This window comes from Chlorocebus sabaeus, chromosome 14 (assembly GCF_047675955.1).
Source record: "Chlorocebus sabaeus isolate Y175 chromosome 14, mChlSab1.0.hap1, whole genome shotgun sequence".
Lineage (NCBI taxonomy): Eukaryota > Metazoa > Chordata > Mammalia > Primates > Cercopithecidae > Chlorocebus > Chlorocebus sabaeus.
In genome coordinates this window covers 102,152,014-102,175,693 of record NC_132917.1, presented here as the reverse complement: position 1 = coordinate 102,175,693, position 23,680 = coordinate 102,152,014, and the positions used below count along the sequence as shown (strand labels likewise).

General features: G+C 45.6%; 1 protein-coding gene and 1 pseudogene across 1 annotated transcript in view; one reads left to right on the top strand and one right to left on the bottom strand.

Annotated features, from left to right (window-relative positions):
* CREG2 (cellular repressor of E1A stimulated genes 2) overlaps positions 1 to 23,680 on the top strand; it is a 40,546-nt gene that overhangs the window by 7,899 nt on the left and 8,967 nt on the right. The window lies entirely within an intron of this gene.
* LOC103241364 (uncharacterized) lies at positions 4,897 to 16,615 on the bottom strand (annotated as a pseudogene).

Genomic DNA, 23,680 nt, shown 5'->3' with positions numbered 1-23,680 from the left:
TCCCAAAGTGCTGGAATTACAGGCGTGAGCCACCGCACCCAGCCTGCAACAGCATTTTTAACCAACCTATGTGGTGCCTTCTGGGTGCTCCTATTCCTCTGCTAGTCTGTGCAGCTGGGGAGGGCGTGAGTCATCCCTGTTTCATCCCAAGGGGGAAGACAAAGTCAGAACTGGGCTTTACTGGACCATAAAGCAAGTCCTGAGAGGGAGGAAGTTGGGAGGCCACTGACTTCTGAGGAAGGAAAAGGGGTGCCTTCGTGGCCGTTTCCTACAGCCTACTGGGCATCCCTGGGAGAGCGGGTATTTCAGCTGCAAGCCTGCCTCTGTGTTCATAAGCTTAGTCCTGGTTACTGCAGACTCTGCACCAGCATGGGCTGGTGAGCACCATCTCCACCAAGGACACATCCCGGGAGCAAGAAGCCTCCAACAACTGGGGCAAGAACAACTCAGGCTTCCTCTCCCAGGCCAGAGTAACAGGTGTGCGGAGATGCTCTTGCCCTTGGCCCCGGGGTGCTCACCTCTGGCCATGAGCTGCCTCACCCAGTTAGCCAGGTGGCTACACAGGTGTTTGCACGTCCCACATGTGGCCTGCCATGAAGAAGGTCCGCATATGTGGCTCTAGGTTGTGCAGGAATGCAGGTCTGAGACTATTGTGAGGACGGGCTACTTTCAGAGCTCCCTTTGGTGCCAAACAATTGTATCTATAATGTGTACATGTCTAATAAGCAGATACATAAATGGAAAAATAGACTATACATAGATAATAGATAGATGATTGATGATAGATAGATGGATAAATAGATAAAGGATGGATGGATGGATGAATAGATAGATGATAGATGAATAGATGGATGATGGATGGATAGATGATAGATGGATGGATGGATAGGTAGGTAGGTAGGTAGGTACGTAGGTAGGTAGGTAGGTAGGTAGATAGATAGATAGATAGATAGATAGATAGATAGATAGATAGATAGAAGCTTTCACACATTCAATTCTTCTCTATTCAAAAGAGCAAATATTACAGTTGCCCCTACTTAGTCTCCCCAATCCACTCTTCATCACCTTGAATTCATCCTCAACCCAGCAGCTGGGGTACTCTCTTAAAATCCACATCAGATCCTGAGGAAAAGCAACAGAATTTTTAATATGACCTGGGAGGCCCTTCATGGCCAGGGGCCCGCCTCCGTCTCAGAATAAATAATAGTGTCTGCCTCTTTACTGATTGACTTAATATTTGATTTATACCTAGGTTTATCAGATTAAAAGCATCAACCTGATAGCTTGTTGTAGTCAAAGCTGGTATATGTTCTTTGGCATGGAGTTAAGAAAATTCTTTTCCATTAGCAATCCCCGCATGTAGGTTGACGAGTCATGTCACTCAAAAATGAAATTTAGATCCATTAACGGGCCTTAAAGATAAAGTTAGATCCAAGTCGAAGTAGGTGAAGGACATTGAGTGTCCATGGCCCCAAGAGGCTCAGGAAATTTAATGAAGAAAATGCCCAGCAGATGTAATTTCCTTAACCACAGCCGTAAGAAGCCAATATCTTGAGAACGATGAAAGCAATGAACATCTCTTCATATTTTACAGCTTTCTAAGGAACTTAAAGAGTTTTTAAATGAATGTGTCAAGTTCAGCCTGGGCTAGTTCATCCCACCTAGTTAGGGATTTTTGCCAGATCTTCTCATTGCCCTGATCCACAGCTCCCTGAACTTTCCCTAAAATGTCACAGTAAAGTTCCTAGATTTAATCTGACGCAGTTGTCCTGACTGCTGCCCCAGGGCATAATGATTGGGTGTTATTCCAGGGCATAATAATCGGGCATTATTGGCCTGCCCTTCTTTTTAGAGGAGATAATATGAAAAATGAGTCTGACCGGATGATAAGCAGAATGTGACTTTCAACTGGAAAAGTACTAGGTTGGTGATTTCTCTTTTCTTTTCTTTTTTTTTTTTTTTTGAGACAGAGTCTCACTCTGTTGCCCAGGGTAGAGCGCAGTGGCGCAGTCTCGGCTCGCTGCAACCTCTGCTGCCTGGGTTCAAGCGATTCTCCTGCCTCAGCCTCCTGAGTAGCTGGGATTACAGGCACCCACCACTGTGCCCAGCTAATTTTTGTAGCTTTAGTAGAGACAGGGTTTCACCATCTTGGCCAGGCTGGTCTTGAACTCCTGACCTTGTGATCCCCCCGCCTCGGCCTCCCAAAGTGCTGCACCCAGCTAGGTTGGTGATTTCTGTGGAACAAAGTTGCTGGGCTAGAATGAAATACGCTGCCGGTTCAGCGTGTCACTTTTCCCACTGGCATGATGAAGAGGGGAGGGGAGGATATCTGAGGGCCCTCTGGCTCCATGGCTGAGTGAAGGTAGGATACTCCAAGAATGGTGAAGATGGAATAGGTGAGCACAGTCATCACGGCTGATACATATTTGGTATATAGATTTCTACATAGACTGTTATAAAGTGCGAACTCCTGCAAATTTAGAAAAGAGTGACTTTCAACTTCTTGTAGGGCAAGAATGAGAGGGACATAATATTGACCTGGATAGCTTTGCCCCTCGCCTAGGACCTCTTAGGGAAGGAGCGCCCGAGTGGTGCTAACACTGCTTTACAATAATGACGTTTAAGCAGGTCTTATATGCATTTCCTGGGTTTCCAGTGAAGGCTACTAAGAACTGTGATTTAGGCCCAGGATGGCTTAGGTCATTTGTAAAACGAAGTCAAAATTAGAGTCTGACAGAAAGACAAATCCTGCATGATTTCACTTATATGTGGAATCTAAAGAAGTCGACTCATAGAAGCAGACCGCAGAATGGCGGTTCCCAGGGACCGGGCAAGAGGGAGGGAATGGGGAAATGTCGATTACAGGGTGCCGACTTTCAGTTAGAAGACAAACACGTTCTGAGGATCTCATGTACAGCATGGGTTGGGTGTGTGAATTCATTTGATCGTGGCTATGATCACACAATATGTACGTACATCAAATCATCACGTTGCATATGTTGAATATATTCAATCTTTATTTGACAATTAAATATTTTTAGAACGTTAAAAGATTAGGCTAGAAAGCCATGAAAGGAAGGTGGCTTTTCCATTTGTCAGGTATCATACTCGTACAAGCCAGAGCCTACAAACATGCCTTGCCTAGTAATTGTTCGTTTATTTAAAGTCTGTTTTATCCAATCATTCTGTTTACTCCTGGGTGCTGTGATGCCTTCATTTAATTAATGAGATGAATTAGGGGTGGGAATCTATTTCCCAGCTCAGGCTAAAATGGCAAATGGAGAATAAAAGTCTAGTTTAAAAGAGTCACTGGCAATCAACAACGCCCTCTCCTCTTCGTTTCCTTCTCCTTCAGTGACATAAGCATGGACACGTGCCCCTTGACTTAATGAATTTATGCTCAGCCAAGAAGCCTACTTTATGAAAATTCAATAAATATTGATTGACAAAGAAAGGCCACCCACAAATGTCTGTTTCCCTGTAATATCTTCCCTTACAGAGCATGCAGCCTTGGACAGCGTGGGTTTTACGTTTGCACCTTCTTGGTGAATCAGGGCAGCAAGCCCTTGGGACCGGGGAGGACGTGTCTGTGGGGGGATACTCTCCCAGATCATATTGGATCAATTTTCATTTTGAAGATCAGGATGTAAATGAAACCCAAAGAGGTTTTATCAGATGCTTTTCCTGAAATAAAAACATTTCTTTTTGTTGAAAGAGTAGAATACATTTTTTTGTTATACAACAGTTTGTGTGGTTTAAAAAAAATTTCTTTTCATAGAGTACATTTTCACATTAGAGATTCCCACAGTGGGAAAAAAATAACAATTTATCACTTAGAGTTTTATATTTGTGGACAGATTGTTTTAGTACAAGTAAAACATCTTTGAGAATTAAGTCTCAGTTTAGAATTTATAATATTTTGATACATCTCCAAGGGGGGGAACTGATCTTTAAATGGAACTTCTCTATATTCGGAAGCTGTCCAAGCGTTTCTTCCTAGGATTTAGAAATTCATGATGCGAGAGGAAATCAGCATTTCCTAATTTTACAGTTTCCCTAGTCTAGCTGGTGTCTACTGACGAGAGAGGGAAGTTTTCTAAAATTAAACACTGTCTAATTTTCTGCAAAGTTTTTCTTCCTAAATTAACCGTATTTTCTTCTGTCCATTATTCCCAGGGCAAATAGAGGAGAAATTTGATCATGTGATAGTAACAAATCTGGACTCTCTTTCAGAGATTATTAAATTAAAAGGCAAAAGCTCGTATCATGTTGAGTTATACTGTGAGTCTTGTGAGAAGCTGGGAGGCAACCCCACCAGAATACAGGCCTTGGTCTCACAATTTTTGGATAAGATTCTTCTCAAACCTTTTTCTTCAAAGATTAAATTCTGGGCCAGGCGAGGTGGCTCATGCCTGTAATCCCAGCAATTTGGGAGGCCGAGGCAGGCAAATTACTTGAGGTCAGGAGTTCGAGACCCACCTAGCCAACATGGTGAAATCCCATCTCTATTAAAAATACAATAAAATTAGCCAGGTGTGGTGGTGTGCACCGGTAGTCCCAGCTACTTGGGAGGCTGAGGCAGGAGAATCACTTGAACCTGGGAAGTGGAGGTTGCAGTGAGCCGAGATCAAGCCACTGCACTCCAGCTTGGGCGACAGAGTGACACTCTGTCCTAAGAAAAAGGATTAAATTCTGAAAATAACCACGCGATTAAGAGAAGATGTCTGTTCAATGGACTTCTGTGTTATTTCCTCCTTATTGTGAGATAAATGGCACAAGAAAGCAGAGGTAAAGAGTCAGACACCAGTTTCCCTTTCCTTCAATAACATAAGCATGGGCAGATGTCCCTCGACTACATAAATGTATGCATGGGTTTAAAGTATTCCATCAAAAAGGTCAGAGCTTCCACAGCATGGCAGCAGCTTCGCAGGTGCCCGTGTCGCTACAGTTGAAACAGCACAGCCCAGCAAAGCTGAAAGCTGAAAGTGCCGAAAAGCCTGCTTTGACAGTTTTCTGTGAGGCACCCGCTCGAACACAGTCAGTAACAGCTTGTCCGAGGCCCCAGTGACTGTGGAGAGGAAGGGCTGCAGTCAAAGCATAGGCCTTCGCAGAGCAAAGGTTCAAGTAAGCAGCTGGGAGCAGGCCCAGGAGCAAAACACTGTCAGACCTTTTCACTAGTTCAGGGGAGAGACACAGCCTTGGAACCAGAATGGTGGCTCGGTGTCAGGTGAATGTGCTGCACCTCACCCCATCCTGGGGTAGGGTGGTCCTGAGGAAATGCCTAGACGTGAGCAGGTCTGACCACTGGGGTTCGGAGAAGCAGAGCTCGGCCTCCTGGGGCGCCACAGAAGGCACTCAGCCACCTCACTCGTGAGGGCTCTGGTAAACATTCCTGTTGATAGTCTGGGCAAATCCTAGTTTCCTAGGTAGACTGGTTTGACTATCAAGAAAGGAGGATCCAGCAGTACTTTTGCCTCTTCCTCCAAAGGCTCTTAATGAAAGATGGCCATGGGTCATACCCCCTTTTTTTCCCCCAGGATGAAGGCATCCCTGCCTCACCATGACCAGTGGCTCTTGGCAGAGCCCTTTGATGGACAGGCCTCAGTGTGGTTTTGCAAACTGAAAAGATTCCAGTTTGCAAAGGAATCTAGTTTCTGAGGGGAGGCGCCAGACCATGGAATGGATTGAAGCCCAGTGGGCCTCAATGAGACCTAGAAGGGAAGCCTCTCAGAAACGAGGATCCCTCGGAATGACTTGCCGGTAGAGGCGCATATCGAAGACGCAAATTAGCACTGAGGATCACACCAGAGCAACTGGGATGGTGTTCAGGGACGTAGATGGAATCCCTACCCTGTCTCCTAGGCAGCCCCTTATACTGCAGACACGTCAACAGGAAGAGGAGCTGCTTCTGTGAAGCGGGATAACTGAGGGGAGCGTGTCAGTAGGAGGGTCAGTTTGCCTTTATGTCGTGGGTTCGAGATTAAACCCTTAGCACAAACAACTCAATGAGAGTGCACCAAGTCCAATCGTTTCTTCTGTGTGAAAAGTAAAAAGAGATTCTGGAAATGCGAATGGCCTGTGGCCACTCCTCCCCCAGCCTCCATCTTTTTAACTATACTTGTAGGAAGAAAATGTCAAATGATAGATGAAAACCTCAAACCAATCTAATTGCAAAGGCAGGCCCTGGGATTTGTTCCCCTAGAACTGGACTTAGAAAGCGCTCTATTCATTCAGTCATTTCTAGATGAGCTGGATCAAGCGAACACACAGGGAGTACCTGCTTGCAGCAGCTGGCTTGCTAAGAGCCAAGATGCATCTCTGTCTGGAGCCTGTGTCCACCTGAGACGGAATGTACATTTCAAAGCCCAAGGCCCAGACTTAATTGGATATAGAAGCTGAATCCAATTTCTCTTCAGTGAATCTTGTTCATTCCTTTTGAAAGGAACATATAAGTTTAAATAAATTGCTCTCTGTTCTGATTCATGTTACCTCTCCTTTGCTGTACCTTCTTGTATTCCTAGAGCTAATACTAACCTGAGTCGTTTTTGTTTTTTTTTGTTTTGTTTTTTTTTGTTTTTTTTTTCTTTTTGAGACGGAGTCTCGCTTTGTCGCCCAGGCTGGAGTGCAGTGGCGCGATCTCGGCTCACTGCAAGCTCCGCCTCCCGGGTTCACGCCATTCTCCTGCCTCAGCCTCCAAGTAGCTGGGACTACAGGCGCCCGCCACCTCGCCCGGCTAATTTTTTGTATTTTTAGTAGAGACGGGGTTTCACCGTGTTAGCCAGGATGGTCTCGATCTCCTGACCTCGTGATCCACCCGCCTCGGCCTCCCAAAGTGCTGGGATTACAGGCGTGAGCCACCGCGCCCGGCCAACCTGAGTTGTTTTTGTTGTTGTTGCTTGAGACAGAGTCTGGCTCTGTCACCCAGGATGGAGTGCAGTGGTGCCATCTCAGCTCACTGCAACCTCTGCCTCCCAGATTCAAGCAATTCTCCTGCCTCAGCCTCCTGCTGGGGGACTACAGGCAGGCGCCACCATGCCTGACTAAGTTTTGTATTTTTAGTTGAGATGGGATTTCACCATGTTGGCCAAGCTTGTCTAGAACTACTGGGCCTCAAGTGAGCCACCCACCTCGGCCTCCCAAAGTGCTGGGATTACAGGTGTGAGTCACCACACCTGGCGGATAGCTTTTTTAAAAACAACTCAGGGCAGGGCGTTGAGTTGATGGGGTGAAACCCTATCTCTACAAAAAATACAAAAATTAGCCAAGTGTAGTGGCACACGCCTATAGTACCAGCTACTCAGGAGCTAAGGTGGGAGGATCCATTGAGCCCAGGTTGGTCGAGGCTGCAGTGAGCAGCGATCATGTCACTGCACTCCAGCCTGGGTGACAGAGTGCAGACCCTGTTCTCAAAAAATAAATAAATAAAAATAAAAATAAATAAAAGAGCTGTCTAGGAAGAGTCAGAGAACTTTGCAAAGAGACAGCTTGATGAGCCAGTGTTCAAGTATTCTTTCACCTTCCTCTCGTTTCTGAGGTCATATCTCATGGTAACCTGCAGTCACTTCTCTCTCCCTCATTTTATTTCAACCCTGTTGAGCTTTGTCTCTGTGGTTCCTGTCTATTTCATGAATTCACTAATGATTGTAGTTCCTCTGTCATTACACTATCCTTTTCCTTCACCTTCTGACCACCTGTCCCCATCCAGCTTATCAATGTTTTATTTATCTGTTAGACATGACTCCATCTTAAGCAGAAATGATACAAGTAAGTGATGAGAATGTGATGCCCATAAATATACATCCATCAAAAAGCTTTCATGGCTGTTAAGATGGACATAAGGCTTTCATTGCAGGACTTTCAGCCCCTAGCAGTCATTAAGCTTCTTTCTGTCTCTATGGATTTTCCTATTCTGGACATTATATAAATGGAATTATATAATACATGGGTTTCTGTGAATGACTTCTTCCACTTTAGCATAATGTTTTCAAAGTTCATCATGTTGTAGCATGTGTCTATAATTCATTCCTTTTTATGGCTGAGTAATATTCCTTTGCATGAATATACCACATTTTATTTATCCATTTTTATTTACCCATTCATCATGAGTTGATGAACGTTTGTTTCCATGTTTTGGCTCTCATAAGTGATGCTGCTATGAGCATTCATGGACAAGTTTTTGTGCAGATATATGATTTCATTTCACTTTGGTATATACCTAGGAGTGAAATTGTTTGGTCTTATGGTAACTGTGTTTAACTTTTTGGAGAACTGCCCAACTGTTTTCCTAAATGTATGGGGGTTCTGATTTCCCTGTGTCCTCACCAACACTTGTTATTGTCTATCTTTTTTATCATACCTGTCCTCGTGGGTGTGAAGTAATATCTTGATGTGGTTCTGATTTGCATTTCCCTCATGACTAATGATGCTAGCATCCTTTTGTGTGCTTATTGGCCATTTGCATGTCTCTTTCGGGGAACTGTCTATTTAAGCCCTTTACCTGTTTTTAAATTTGGTTATCTTTTAATTGTTGAGTTGTAAGAGTTCTTTATATATTCTAGATATAAACCTTTTTAGATATATGACTTGCAAATATTGTGCTTATATGTCTTTGTCTAATTTTCTCCTCTTTTGTCTTGGAAGAAGCAGGAAAACTACTGAAGATTCAATATTGACATTCCAGTTGCATATGCTCTTTGTCAATGTCCTTTTGCTCTTATAGGCTGGGCTTTCCCCATCAGACAAGCAAATAATTGAAGTAACATTCCTGAGATGATAAAGAAGTGTATCTAAGTTATCTAGCGTGTAGAAATGGTAAGAAAGTGTCTAAACATGCGAAAAGATTTCAATTAATTGAAAGGAATTTGGGAGGGAAAGCTGTTACTCCAAACGTATAAAGACAAGGTAGGGAGATACTAATAATAAATTCAATTCAACATGAATTAAGCATACTGAGTACAAGCCAACGTATTAAATATTGTGGTGAAAATAAGACTTTTTTCCTTCAAATGAGATTTACTGAGCACTTACTATAAGCCAGGCATGCGTAGGCATGAACACTTAGAGGCACAGGCTCTTCTTACCTCCCTGCTTATTTGTCACCATCATTTGAATCAAGACAGCAAGGTTTAACACGTGACCACATATACAAAGTCCCCTAACAGTTAACACCAAGGCTCTCCACAATAGGGGAGCTGAGTAGGGTTCCACAGCATGGCTGCAGTTTCCCCCACCTTGACATCCTCATTCCCCATCTGTATGTGTCCATTGATCTACCCATCATCTCCAGCTCAGCCTGCCCAACCTGACCTGGCCTTCAAAAATAAGACACTAAGCTCCTCCTTGGTGTTCCTTCCCTTCTTTACCTCTTTCTTCTCACCTTAAGACGATATCTCAATTTTCTAGTCCTGTGGACTAGAGTTCCCTCACCGATTTATTCCCCAGGATTTCATTTCCTTCCTCTCTTGTGACTCAGCCTCCTGGGACTTCCCAGTCCAAGGCTCTTTCCTCTGGAAAGCCTACCCCCTTTCCTGGTCTTGCTGATCTTGGTTTGTGCAGCCATTTCCATCCTGCTTGTTTGTCCCTGAGGTCTCTGCAGCATGGGCAGAGCTAAGGCCAGCTGGGGCTGCTGGCCAACGTGACCCTTGAAACAGCAAAGCTTCCCCTGTAAAAAGAGATGAGACTCCGGTATGCTTAGAAGTATTTACGGCCTAGAAGGGCCCTGGCCATCCACTCCTGCCTTTTGTCGTTCAGACTAGGAGGCTGAGGGCCTGAGAACCACAAGACGGAAAAATGGACAGTGCAGTAATTAGTCTTCATGATCATACGCTGCTCCCTGCTGCGTGGTCTCTACAGACAGCTCCAGTCCTGGCTCAGCCTCCCTTTGCCTTTGGCCTCTGCTCTCCCTGTAGCCGCCTTCTTCTCTTTAAATGAATCACGCATCCAAATGGCAGGCAGGTCCCTTTTAAAATGCATTGTTTGTGGCGCATCTCTAATGAGATGAACAGCAGGCTTTTGGAAAGGACAATTGAACATGCGGTGCAGGGAGGGTGTCACTCCATAGCACATGTCACGTATTAGAGTAGGGGTCACCTCCCGGATCCTCTGTGATGCAGTAAAAGAAAAAAGGCGGAGCACCCCCTGAGGCTTCCTTTGGTCTATGGAGGCCTCTACGGGGCAGGGGCAGGGGGTGAGGGCAGGGGGGGGGGGGGGCGGGGGTGGGGTGGGGGGGCAGGGGGGATCATGGGTCTATTCTTGACGTCTGCCATCCGGGTTGAGGCACAGGGACCCAGGGCTGAGCAGCGAGAGACCTGCCTGCCCAGGTCAGTTCCTGGCAGTGTCTGCAGAAATGGCAGAGGGAACTCAGAAGGAATCTGAGAAGTGGTTTCAGAGTGGCCTCCAATCAGAGGTCAGCATGGTAGCAAGACCCTCAGCAGGCAGGGAGCTGCCAGGGTGCCCCATTTCAGTCCCAGAGGATCACCTGATCCTGGAGATGAGTCAAGAGGGCCCTGGGGTGACCCTGAAGCCTGCTTTCTTGGCCTAGCTGCTAGCTCAGGGCCTGGGAGCAGGTCTGAGGCCAGGCTGACCCTGTTGGGCTTGATTCTGGAACCATTTGGTGGGCTGCAGCATGACTAAACCGCTCAAGAGCAGCCTGCGCCCAGGAGAGCCACCTGATTCTGTTGAAAATGCCAATTCTGGGCTCCAGCAGTCTCTGAAAATAAGGGCTTTGGGATCTGCACTTTCAAGGAGCAGCCAGAGTACTTCTGATGCACAGTTAAATAGGAGAAATACATTAGAGAAAAGGGCTTCTAATTTGAGGCTCATCAATTTGAGTCCTAAGCCCTCCAATTAATATCTGCCTGGCTTTGAGAAACTTAATTTGTCTGATTCTCAATCTTCTTCACCCTAAAATGGGAATAATAGTACCCTAAGTCCACTGTGGGGATGAAATGTTTCAACGTGTGTAAAGTTTTGAGCACATGCTCAGTACTATAAAATGGTAGCTATGGTCAGTAACAAGTGTTTGTTCTGCACAGGACTGGGATGGCAGAGACTGGGAAAAAAGATGGAAATCAATAGTGCCCTATTTACACTGTACCCCTCCTATGTATAAAGGGAGGAATAGTATATGGTATACATAAAGAGTTATAGAAATAACTCATGTGATTCTTACAAGAGTCCCATAAGAGAGGTACACTTGTTAGCACCTTTTTAAAGATGAGGAAACTCAGGCACAGAGGGTGTGAGGGACTTGCTTAAGGATCCACAGACCAAATCCTCATAGGGCTGGGATTCACTCCCAGGCAACCTGGCTCCCGAGCCAGACTGTTACCCACTGTATTCCCTGCCTCTGTGGGATCAGCTGCATCCCAGAGGCAATGAGAATCCCCACCCACATTTTTTTAAAGTTGATTTGAATTGTTCGAATATCATATCTATCATAGGCTTGCACCGCAATAGAGGCAAGACATGAAACTTGCTCTAAGTACGCGCACGCAGGTCCATGCGGGCCACATATTCCAATAAAGCATTCGCGTGGACAAATACTCACTGAGCATCTGCTGAGTAACGAACCGTGCTAACTACCGTCACAGATAAATGTGAAAAAAGAGAGCATCTGCCTTTGAGGGGAGGGAGAAGGTATAAGACGCACGTGGAAACACACATCATTCACGCTGCTTGTGTTAAATCCCCTACAAGTTATCGGCCTGTAGAAGATTGGTGGGAGAGAGAAGCTCTTATGAGCCAGTGGTGTCTTCTCAGTCTCCCTGCTCTGCCCAGTCCACCCTCAAACCTCCACTCATAGGTGCCAGTGACTCCCAAATGTATAGTCCCAGCTGAGACCACTCATCTGAGCTCTAGACCCAAGCCCACCTGCTTCCTGGGCACCTTGAACCCAACCTCCTCTCCGCCCTAGAGGCCTCCTCTGCCTGGGCTCCCCATCTGCATGGCAGACTCAGCTGCCAGCTGTGGCTCCTTCTCCCTCTCACACCCCCACCCAGTCCACAAGGCTCACCTGCTCTACCTCCCAGACCTCTCCCGGCTCACTGCTTCTCTCCACCCCCCGGCCCAAGCCCTTAGCATCACTCACTGGGTTCTAATTTCTCCCAACTAGGTCTCCCTGGATCAGTGCATTCTCCATTCTAAAGTTAGAGGGATATTTTCAAAACATTCTGTCTCATCATTCTACTGTCGAGCTTAAAATCCTTCTATCTTTCCCATTGCTCTTAGGGGAAATTTCTAAAATCTTAATATGTCCTGCGAGGCCTAAATGGCCCACCCCAGCACAGTTCCAGCCTCGGACATCACTCTCTTGCCTTGTCTTTATCCTGGTCCCAGTGGCCTTTCGGCTCTTAGTTTGTGCAAATAACAGTAACAAAATACCACAGACTGGGTTAAAGTTGATTTGAATTGTTCGAATATCATATCCAACAACAGAAACTTATTTCCCACAGTTCTGGAGGTGGAAGGCCAAGGCTGAGGCAGATTTAGTGTCTGGTGAGCACCTGCTTTCTGGTTCATAGGTGGCATCTTCTCACTGTGCCCTCACATGGGGCAAGGGGCCAGGGAACTCTCTGGGGCTTCTTTTATTATAAAGACACTAATCCCATTCAGGAAGGTGGGAAGCACTTTTCTCTAGCATGCTTTCCTGCCCACCCCCTTACCTGATTCCTACTCATTTCCTAAGGTTCAGCCTTCAGTGACCTTCAGAACTTCATTGACTCTCAGGATTCCGTGTTGTAATAGCAGGTGATGAAATCAGTAATTGTGTGGCAAGTTGTCTGTTGTACGTGTCTCCTGCGGGAGTGCAGCTCCCTGAAGGCCAGGACCACGTCTTTCTTGCTGTCTGCAGCCCTCAGCAGGTGCAGGGCCTTGAGCACAGTGTGGGGGTATTTGTTGGTTGCATATGAGGAATATTCATGGGGGCATTAAGGAAGGGTGCTTTCATTTCCCACTGCTACTGTAAGAAATTGCCACAGACTTCATGCTTTAGAACAGAACAGATGTCTTCTTTTTTTTTTTTGAGACGGAGTCTCACACTTTTGCCCAGGCTGGAGTGCAATGGTGCAATCTTGGCTCACTGCAAGGTCTGCCTCCTGGGCTCAAGTGATTCTCCTGCCTCAGCCTCCCGAGTAGCTGGGACTACAGGTGCGTGCCACCATGCCCAGCTAATTTTTTGTATTTTTATTAGAGACGGGGTTTCACTGTGTTGGCCAGGCTGGTTTCAAACTCCTGACCTCGTGATCCGCCCACCTCAGCCTCCCAAAGTGCTGGGATTATAGGCGTGAGCCACCGCACCCAGCCACAGATGTATTATTTTACAGTTCTAGAGGGCAGAAGTCTGAAATGAGTCTCACAAAGCTAAAACCAAGGTGTGGGCTGAGCTGCTTCTTTCTGGAGGCTCCAGAGGAGAAGCCGTTTCCTTGCCTTTTCAGCTCCTAGAGGCCGCATGCATTCCTTGGTGCGTGGCCCCTTGCTTACCTCACTCGGGGCTTGCTTCTGTCATCCCATCTCCTACTGCTCACTTCAGACTTCTGCCTCCCCCTAGGAGGATCTTCTGTTTACATGAGGCCCTCTGTGGGATCAGCTGCATCCCCGAGGCAAAGAGAATCCCCACCCACATTTCAGAAAGCACTGATTCAGAAGCTGCAGAACCAACAAAAACACAGAAGTATTTTTAAAGTTGATTTGAATTGTTCGAATATCATCTCCATCATAGATATGTATAGATATCCTGGATAATCTACGATAATCTTTCCCTCTCGGGCTCCCTCACTTAATCACATCTGCAAAGTCCCTGTTGCCATATAAAGTCACATTCACACATTCTGGGGATTAGGACATCTTTGGCATCTGGGGATTAGGACATCTTTGGGGGAGCTGTTATTCCCTCTACTGCAGGTTGGAAGTAACAGTTTATATGGATTTGCAAGTGGAGATAGAAACATAGTGATTTATTCTAATGTAGTCTGCAGCCCTCTTTGGTATGTTGGAGGTGTCATGATGGCAATTATTTATAATATAAATGTTTTAAATATAGAAATTAAAATGGGTCTAACACATGTGAGATTCAATTGATGAAGATAAATTTTAATATAATCTCAGCATATCAAAGTTATAAATAAATGTGAAAACTCAAAGGAAAGGGGTCATACATTGAACCGTCTTGCTAGACAGTGCCTCGCCTCTCAGAGTGGGCTGTTCAAACACGCCTGCTGCTCTCCTGTCCAGGAGGTGGGTCCACATCCCCCCTTTTCTGGTGCCGTCTGTTGTGTGTGGCTGGCCAGTGTCTGTTGAATCACAACATTTGACACTGGATAAGAGAAAATTCTAGCCCAAAGTGAGTAAGGATATGTAATGGACCACTATTCCAGTTAAGCACATACATTCATCCCTTGGTATCCGTGGGCAATTGGTTCCAGAAACCCTCCTCCAGCCCCCCACCAAAAGACGCCAAAATCTGTGGATGCTCAAGTCCCTGATGTAAAATGGGATAGTATGCGTATAACCTACACACATCCTCCTGTGTACTTTTTGAGTCATCTCTAGATTATTTATAATACCTCATACAATTTAAGTGCTCTATAAATAGTTGTGATAGTATATTGATTTTTTATTTGTATTATTATTGTTGTTATTATTGAGACAGAGTCTCACTCTGTTGCCCAGGCTGGAATGTAGTGGCACAATCTTGGCTCACCACAACCTCCACCTCCTGGGTTCAAGCGATTCTCCTGCCTCATCCTCCCAAGTGGCTGGGATTACAGGCACCTGCCACCACGCCTGGCTAATTTTTTGTATTTTTAGTAGAGACGGGGTTTTGTCATGTTGACCAGGCTGGTCTCGAACTCCTGACCTCAGGTGATCCGTCTGCCTTGCCCTCTCAAAGTGCTGGGATTACAGACATGAGCCACTGCTCCTGGCCTATTTGTATTATTTTTTATTTTATACTGTAGGTTTTTTTTTTTTCCCCTAAATATTTTCAGTCTGTGGTTGGTTGGATCCACAGATGCAAAAATCCATGAATGTGGAAGGCCAACTGTATGTCTAAGGCATCTGAACAATACACATTTCATTCAGAGAAATCAGGGAAGTCATGGTTGGGAACATTGAATCGAGGAGTAAAAGAGACATCAACAGCCTGAAAATGGGCAAGTGTCATTCAGAGTCTCAAAAATCAGACATTGGGAGGATCTGTGGGTGAACACAAATAACTTACATAGTGATTCTGGAACAGGCTGTTGAAGAGATAGTTTCTGTGCCCTAGGAATAGGAAGAAGTGGTCACCTACAGAAAATATTGGTTGGGAAGGATGTCATGTCAAAGACTATCCTTTTCTTTTATAGTTTTCCTGTGATGATGCATTAGGAAACTGTTGTGGATTTCCCTGAGGCATTTGAAGAAACCCGCATGGTCGTATTCTCATAGACAAGATGGAATAATGTAAACTGGGGGATAATAACTTGGGCAGATTTATATTTATTTCCCATATATCTAATTTCACAATGGATGTGAAACTGTGGATGAAAGAACAACTGGGTCAATGACCAAAAGGGTCTACTGGTAGGGCGGGGTTTTATCTGAACTCTATGTAGGAGGTTTCTGCTTTCTTCACCTTTTGCAATACACTGAAAAGTGGGGGGAAGGGTTCTGGGAGCCAGAGGAAGGATTCTGGGGTTGAAACGACTGGAAGCTTGATACAGTGAGAGACACGGAAAACTACATATTTGGGAGACATAGAAAATTGTCAAGAGAAGCCAATGTCATAACCAGGAAAATGGTACCAAGAAGGGCGAAGAAAACTGGGGGAAAAAATTAACTAGGACAGTATGAGGCATTATACTGGTATGCTGTAAAATAAAATAAAATTTAAAAGAAAATATTAATAAAATAGACAAGCTTTTTCTGTGCCCTGAGAATGGGAAGAAGTGACTACCTACAGGCAATATTGGTTGGGAAGGGTGTCACACCAAAGACCATTCGTTTCTTTGATAGGTTTCCTGTGATGATGAAGCAGGGAGCTATTGTGGATAGCATCCCTAGGAGGACGGAGTAGAGGGTGGTGGAGGTGAGACGCCTCCCCAACCTTGCTTGCCTCCCGCTGGAGTTTCGAGGGCAGTTCTGGATCCCATAGTTTAACAGAGACATGGACAAGCTGGGATGTCTGAAAGCAGCCAGCCCAGAAAGGAGCAGTCTCAGGAACGACACAGTGCTTTCTGCAGATGCCGGAAAGGCTAACACCGAAGAGGAGAATCCTATTTGTTCTGGGGTTACCCTGGGGAACAGAAGTAAAACTGGCAGTGGAAGCTGCAGGCCTCGCATTTGTCCTCTCTGCTACCATCCTCTTTCTCTTGCCTTCAGCACTGTGTGGAGGGCGCATCCTACACTCTAGCTTCTCCAGCCAGGTTCTTACCACCCACACTCCAGATTTGCTAGCAAATGCACCACATCCAGAATTTCCATTCCGCGCCGCCTACCCTGTATCCTTCTTGCTTGTGCAACCCTCCTGCAACATGCTTGGACCACATGGAGCTGCCAGCCCTTTGTCCCCGTCACGATCTTCCCAGCCGTCAGCATGTCCTGGCTCCCCTTTCTCTTTGCCCAGGTTAGACTCCATGGTCCGTCTTTACGATTGCCCTGAGAACACCTACACCTCCTCCGACCCTCTTGCCTCATGCCTGGCCATACCCAATGCCCTTAAGCCCTGCTTCCACCTCCTCTGTTCCTGCACCCAGGTGGCTCAGGTCTGCCCAAAACCATGTGGTCGAACTGAGACTGCCCCTTTTCAGTTCATGAACAGAACCCTCGCATGCATTCTCAGCACTCCTAGAAAATCGCATTTCATTTCCCCCGTAAGATCCCTTTTTTAAAGAGCAAACCTAAGCGCTCCCCTTCATTCTCTCTCAGTTGCAGATGATGCTCATACTTATTTGACACAGTATGAAATCACACCAGGCAACTCACTCCTCTCCCTCCACTAAGTCGAAAAGTTTACCTGCGTTTCCACCAGTGGGTCTCAAACAGGGACATTTGGCAGTGTCTGGAGACCTTTTTGGTTCTTCCAACTTGGGTTCAGGTGGGGGGTGCTGCTGGCATCTAGCAGGTAGAGCCCGGGGTGCTGCTAAATACTCTATTATGCAAAGGACAGCCCCCCACCTCAAAAAGTCATCCAGCCCAAAATGTCAGCCGTGCTAAGGTTGAGAAAGCCTGGTCTACACCTACCTTCCTTCTGTCACTATCTGGCTGGATACATCAGGGAGAGACAGAGCCTTGCGACGTATCTCAGTGGGTTCTATTGGCATTTGGGGTAGGACAGCTCCTTGTGTAAGATCGTCCCATACATTGCAGGACATTTAGAGTTCCTGACCCCTACCCACCAAGTGCAAGGAGATAGAGCCCCTCAACCAGGTTTCTGTGAAAACCAGGATGCTCCCCAGATTTCCAGTTGCTTTTTATGGAGAGGAAACTTCTCCCAGTTGAGAACCATTGTACAATGATGGTGATTTTATCATTTGCAGGATTGGGCAGTCCAACCCACTTCCTTTTTTCGTGTGTGTGTGTGTGTGTGTGTGTGTGTTTGAGACAGGGTCTCACTCTGTCGCCCAGGCTGGAGTGCAGTGGCATGATCATAGCTCACTGCAGCCTCAATCTCCTGGGTTCAAGTGATCCTCCTGCCTCAGCCTCCTGAGTAGCTAGGACTACAGGTGTGCATCACCACGCCCAGCCAATTTTCTCTATATTATAAAAAATATTACAAAGGTTAAACAAATGTTTTAATGTCATTTGTTCAGCATGTTTATATATATTGGTATAATTTCCGAAATCCTCAAAGAACATAACACATCCTTTCCTCCCACATTTTTCTTTACCACTGAACACCAACACATAAAAATAAAACAGACTTTTAAATATACTATCAAGATATAAAGTGTTTGGGAAGGTTACATGTATTTTTAGAAAAATGCATCCCTTATGAAGCTCTTACAAAATTGTAGCCCATAAAAATATGAGTGTAAAAGAAATTGTTGTAGCAAGAGGATTACTTATGTCCGAGAAGGTTAACTATCTGGAAGGCAAGCTTCACGTTTAATTGGAGATCATTTAACGTCAGTGGAGAGCACTGCTTTATTGTGTCCTTTATGACTCCCCAGGTCATGTAATCCACTCCGTTGCATACAAAGTGCTGTGACTGATCATTCTCTCGATTCAGAAGCTTCTGGAACCCCTAATACAATGGCATCCATGCCTTGGGCATGAAACCCACCCCCTAAGAACAGATATTTGGTCCCTTGACTCCCTAGATTGAATCTTCATATACCATTTTAGGTTCTGTTATAGACAAAATAAAAATAGAAAAGGTTAAAAGAAGCTCCTGGCTGGGTATGCAAGCATTTCACCCAGCAGAGGACACCTGTGGAGTGCTGGGTGAGGACCAGGCCAGCCTCGATGAGTGAGCGCAGTCAGGGTCCGGAGGGCAGACGTCACAGTCCAGGACAGCTCCTGCCACTCTCCAGCAGGGTCTGCAAGCAGGAAGGACATCCCTTCGGGCTCCCCAGGTGGCCACTTTGAGAGCATGGATTAGGCTTTTCTGGTCCTACCCTTGAGACTTGAATCCTCTTGGTTTACAAGCTGCCCATCCATCCTCACAGGGCATGGGTAGCCGACCCTAAAGTCAGGTGAAAAGGGGAGAAATACCCAAAAGAATGTCCACTGGCCTGAAGGAGAGATGCGATCAACACAGCCCCTGTCCTTCAGCTCCTAGGGTCACCCACACCAGTGAAACACAGATAAAAATAAGTAAGCTCGCTCAAGTTGCAGGAGGTAGCCCAACGGGACACCCCAGGGTGCTTCTTCATTGCCTTTATGAAAAATAGCTCATTGATCGCTATTAATACATCTAACATTAGGTGGGCATGTCTCCACCACATCAAAGAACAGAGACAAACAGAGCTCCAGAAACTTGAAGCCCTGTAATTAGTGAGGAACCTTTCAGCTGAAAGAAATAGAAAAGTAAACTCATATGGACTTAAAGAATTGAGAAATTTAACAGTTCACCTGACTGAAAAATTCAGAGGAAGGCTTTTCCTAGGGCCTAAACAATGTCAACCAAATGAGATTTTTTTTCCCTCTCCCTCTTTCCTGTGGTGTCTGTTTCATTTTAAGGGTGGCTCCTTTGTAATGCAGTGTAGCCGCCCCCCTCCCCAGGTACAGATGCTCCCCTGTTTATGTCCAACAAAAGTAAGCATCTCTCCAGGTAGACTCCAAAGAAGAGTTGGGGGGGGGGGGTTCCACTCTGAAAGTCGTCAGCCAGTAGCCCCTTGAGCTTTTGTGACCAAACTTGCTGTTGTGCCAGTCCCTGAATCCATCACTACAGCCAGGGACTGGAATACCCTGGTTGGCTTAGGCAGTCCAGGTTCTCGGGACCTGGGGATGGACTAAGGTCCCTGCAGCTGTGTGTGAGAGGGAAGCGGATGCCTCAACAATAGATGAGATCCGTCACCCAGAGGAGGGGCAACACCTCCTACAGCCCCTGTTTACCAAAGTAGCCTCTCACCAATTGACAGCGTGCATCAGGGTCCCCAGGGTGCTCAGGGCCCTCTCACCTAGTTGGTGTTGCATTTGCTGGCCATTTCAGGGGTGCAGCTGCCAGTAACCACAGGTGTGTTACACTCCTGTGACTAAGGGTGGGGCTGCCATCCAAATTCCTTTAGATGGTATATTAGTTTCCTATTGCTGCTGTGAAAAATTACCACACCTTACTGGCTTAAAATAACCCAGATTTATCATGTTATTGTTCTGGAGGTCGGAAGTCCAAAAGAGGTCTCACCAGACTAACACCAAGGCGTTGGCAGGACTATGTTCCTTTTTGGAAGCTCTGGGGCAGAGTCTGTTTCCTGGCTTTTCTCAGCTTCGAGAGGCTGCCTGCACCCCAGGGCTCGTGCCCCTCCCATATTCGAAGCCGGCCGTGGCCAGGTGGGTCTTTCTCAGTCAAATCACTTCAACGCTTTCCACTCAATGATCCTTGTGATTGCCTTGGGATCAGCCAAACCATCCAGGATGATCTTCCGATCCAAAATCAGCTGATTAGCAACCGACTTCCTCTTTGCCATGTAAGGGAACATATTCACATGTTCCAGAGATTAGGATGTGGACATCTTTGGGGGGCCATTAGCCTGCCTACCACGTGTAGAAGGAAGTGATACTAAGTTTAGCTGGGTTTTCCATTGTGTAAATGCAAAGTTTTCTATTTGCCTTTTAAAATATATACTCTCCTTTCTATTTCTATGTAATTACCCACAGTAGAGAAGCAAAAATGCTCCCTATGTAAATGTACTGTGTTCTTATTCTATAATGACTTACATCTGAAGGCTAATTTCATTGCTTTCATCACAGAACAATTTTATGAAGAAATTAGCTTTAATAGTGAACAAATAAATTGGGTGCAACTAATGACAGTATCATTCAGACAAAAATTCTAAATATTTTTCATATATGTGAATTCAGTTTCTTCTTACAATTTTTACTTCTTTTCTCCTATGCATCTCAGTTATTTTTACAAAGATATAGATTTAGCTTTTGTTATGTAGATTACATTCCATCATTCTTTCATCTTAACTCACAAGAAAAGTTTATAACTTAACAACCACATTTTTGCAGTATCTATCACAGATTATAATTTTCTTTTTTTCTTTTTTTTTCTGAGACTGAGTCTTGCTCTGTCGCCCAGGCTGGAGCACAGTGGTGCCATCTCGGCTCACTACAACTTCCGTCTCCCGGGTTCAAGCTATTCTCATGTCTCAGCCTCCTGAGTAGCTGGAATTACAGCTGCCCACCACCATGCCTGGCTAATTTTTGTATTTTTAGTAGAGATAGAGTTTCACCCATGTTGGCCAGGCTGGTCTTGAGCTCCTGACCTTAGGTGATCTGTCCGCCTTGGGCTCCCAAAATGCTAGTATAGCAGGACAAGCCTCAGACAAAACCCGTCAGACACCGAGTTAAAGAAGGAAGGGCTTTATTCTTCCGGGAGCTTTGGCAAGACTCACATCTCCAACAACCGAGCTCCCCCAGTGAGCAATTCCTGTCCCTTTTAAGGGCTCACAACTCTAAGCGGGTCAGCGTGAGAGGGTCGTGATCGATTGAGCAAACAGGAGGTCTGTGACTGGGGGCTGCATGCTCTGGTAATTAGAATGGAACAGAACAGGACAGGGATTTTCACAGTGCGTTTCTATACAATGTCTGTAATCTATAGATAACATAACTGATTAGATCAAGGGTCGATCTTTAACTACCAGGCCCAGGGTGTGGCGCCCGGCTGTCTGCCTGTGGATTTCATTTCTGCCTTTTAGTTTTTACTTCTTCATTCTTTGGAGGCAGAAATTGGGCATAAGACAATATGAGGGGTGGTCTTCTCCCCTACTAGGATTACAGGTGTGAGCCACCGCACCCAGCCCTTTCTTTCTTCTTTTAATGGAGCTGCACAGCACATATTCTTCCTGTTAACCAAAATGAGTCACTGAAGCAAGTGTCTCAGTCAGTTTAGATTTATTAGCCAACCTCAGGGCATGTCCAGGAACATGCAAGCCACAGACCTATCTGTGGCTGTTTTCCTGAAGAGGTTTTCAGGAGGTTTAGTATTTGTACATTTTCTTAAAGGGGAGAAAGGCATGTAGGAAGAGAGGCAGGTAGGTGGTAAGGCAATGGTTATATCTTTGTGAGACTTTAGTTAGTGCTGGTAAATCAACATTTTACATAGGATAAGGTGAATGTTTGAAAGAAAAAAAGGGAGTAAAGGAAGAATTTATTATGCCAGTGTCTCTGGGTAAGCAGACGAATGATTGATCTAGTCTTGTCTTTGTTCTGCACCTGGGAAGATAAGCTTGCAATTGAATGTCAATTCCATTATCAGCATGGAATCAAACAGACTTTAGTTTCAGGAGCTAGACTTAGATTGCACACCTGAAGTTACAATTGGCATGTCCTTGTTTATGGGAGGCCAGCAAAAAATTTACTTATGAATGGTCTGTGGGGGCAGTCATTTGGAGACCCCTGAGGCCTTTTACCTTTTCACTGGGAGTCTGGCCGATGCATAATGCTGGTAACAGCGATTTATTTGGAAGAGGGAGTTGCATAACTCAACCTCTAGGCTTAACCTTCCCTCTGGCATAAGGAGTTTGAGGGTCCAGAGATTTTTTAAATTTCTTCAACTGTTTTTGTTACTGTAAGTAGCTAGTCAGACACGAGCAGACCAGGAGAGGGCCCACTCCTACCCCGACCAGGAATGTCAGGTGACTATCAGGTGGTGGTCAGGTGGTTGTTAACTGTCTCTCTAAAGTAATAATTGGTCACACCCAGTGCCAGGGAAAGGCAGTCTCCCAATAGATAGAAAATACCTGAAGTTAGTGATCAGTGACTTCCCGCTAATATCTCAGGAGTTGGGTGAGTGGACTCACACGTGTGCACTAAGAGGCAAAATGGCGGCGTTTAACTGGTATGTGACATTATAGGAAGACTTGACTGGTAAGGGAAGAACGTCTCAAGTGAGTGTGTGTACAAGCCCATAAACGCACTGCACATGCTCACCTCCAAGAGCTGGCAGGCCACTGCACATGCAGACAGCCCACCCCAAGGGAAGAATCAGAGAGAAGGGATGCAAGGCCCCAGAAGTGTGCCAATGTATAAAACCCTAGGTCAAAGGTCAAACCACGTACTTGATCTCTCAAGTGGCCAGCTTGGCCCTCCTCCAAGTGTACTTTACTTCCTTTCATTCCTGCCCTAAAACTTTTTAACACACTCTCTCTCGTGCTCTAAAACTTGCCTCAGTTCTCACTCTGCCTTATGCCCCCCTCAGTTGAATTCTTTCTTCCGAGGAGGCAAGAATTGAGGTTGCTGCAGACCCATATGGATTCACTGCCTGTAACATTTTTACTTATGTCTTTGTCATGGACACCTATAGTTCTATCTCATCTATTTTAAAGGCCGTATGTTATAGTATTGATAAAACTTAATTTATTTCTATTTCCCCACTGCTAAGCTTTTTGGTTACTTCCAATTTTTGCCATCATAAACAATTCTATGCAACAGTCTCTTTTTTTTCTCATGTGGTAGTATTTTTTTTTTTTTTTTTGCCTCCAAGGCAAGCTTTTGAGAAAATGTCCTAGCATGCTATTTAAAAGTTTATAATCAGATATTGGGATAAAGAATCTGTAAACCTTGGGGACTGATTGGATCTGGGAGATAGAGGAGGGGTCAAGTCTGGGATATACCCAGATATAAGGGACCAGATGGGGCCAGATGCGGTGGCTCACGCCTGTAATCCCAGCACTTTGGGAGGCCGAGGCAGGTGGATCACTTGAAGTCAGGAGTTTGAGACCAGCCTGGCCAACATGGTGAAACCACACCGCCATTAAAAATACAAAACTTAGCTGGGCATGGTGGTGTGTGCCTGTAATCCCAGCTATTTGGGAAACTGAGGCAGGAGAATCGCTTGAACCCGGGAGGCAGAGGTTGCAGTGAGCTGAGATCGTACCACTGCATACCAGCCTGGGAGACAGAGTGAGACTCTGACCAGATGACAGGTAGCCTAGCTTTTTTTTTTTTTTTTTTTTTTTGAGACGGAGTCTCACTCCGTCACCCAGGCTGGAGTGCAGTGGCGCATCTTGGCTCACTGCAAGCTCCGCCTCCC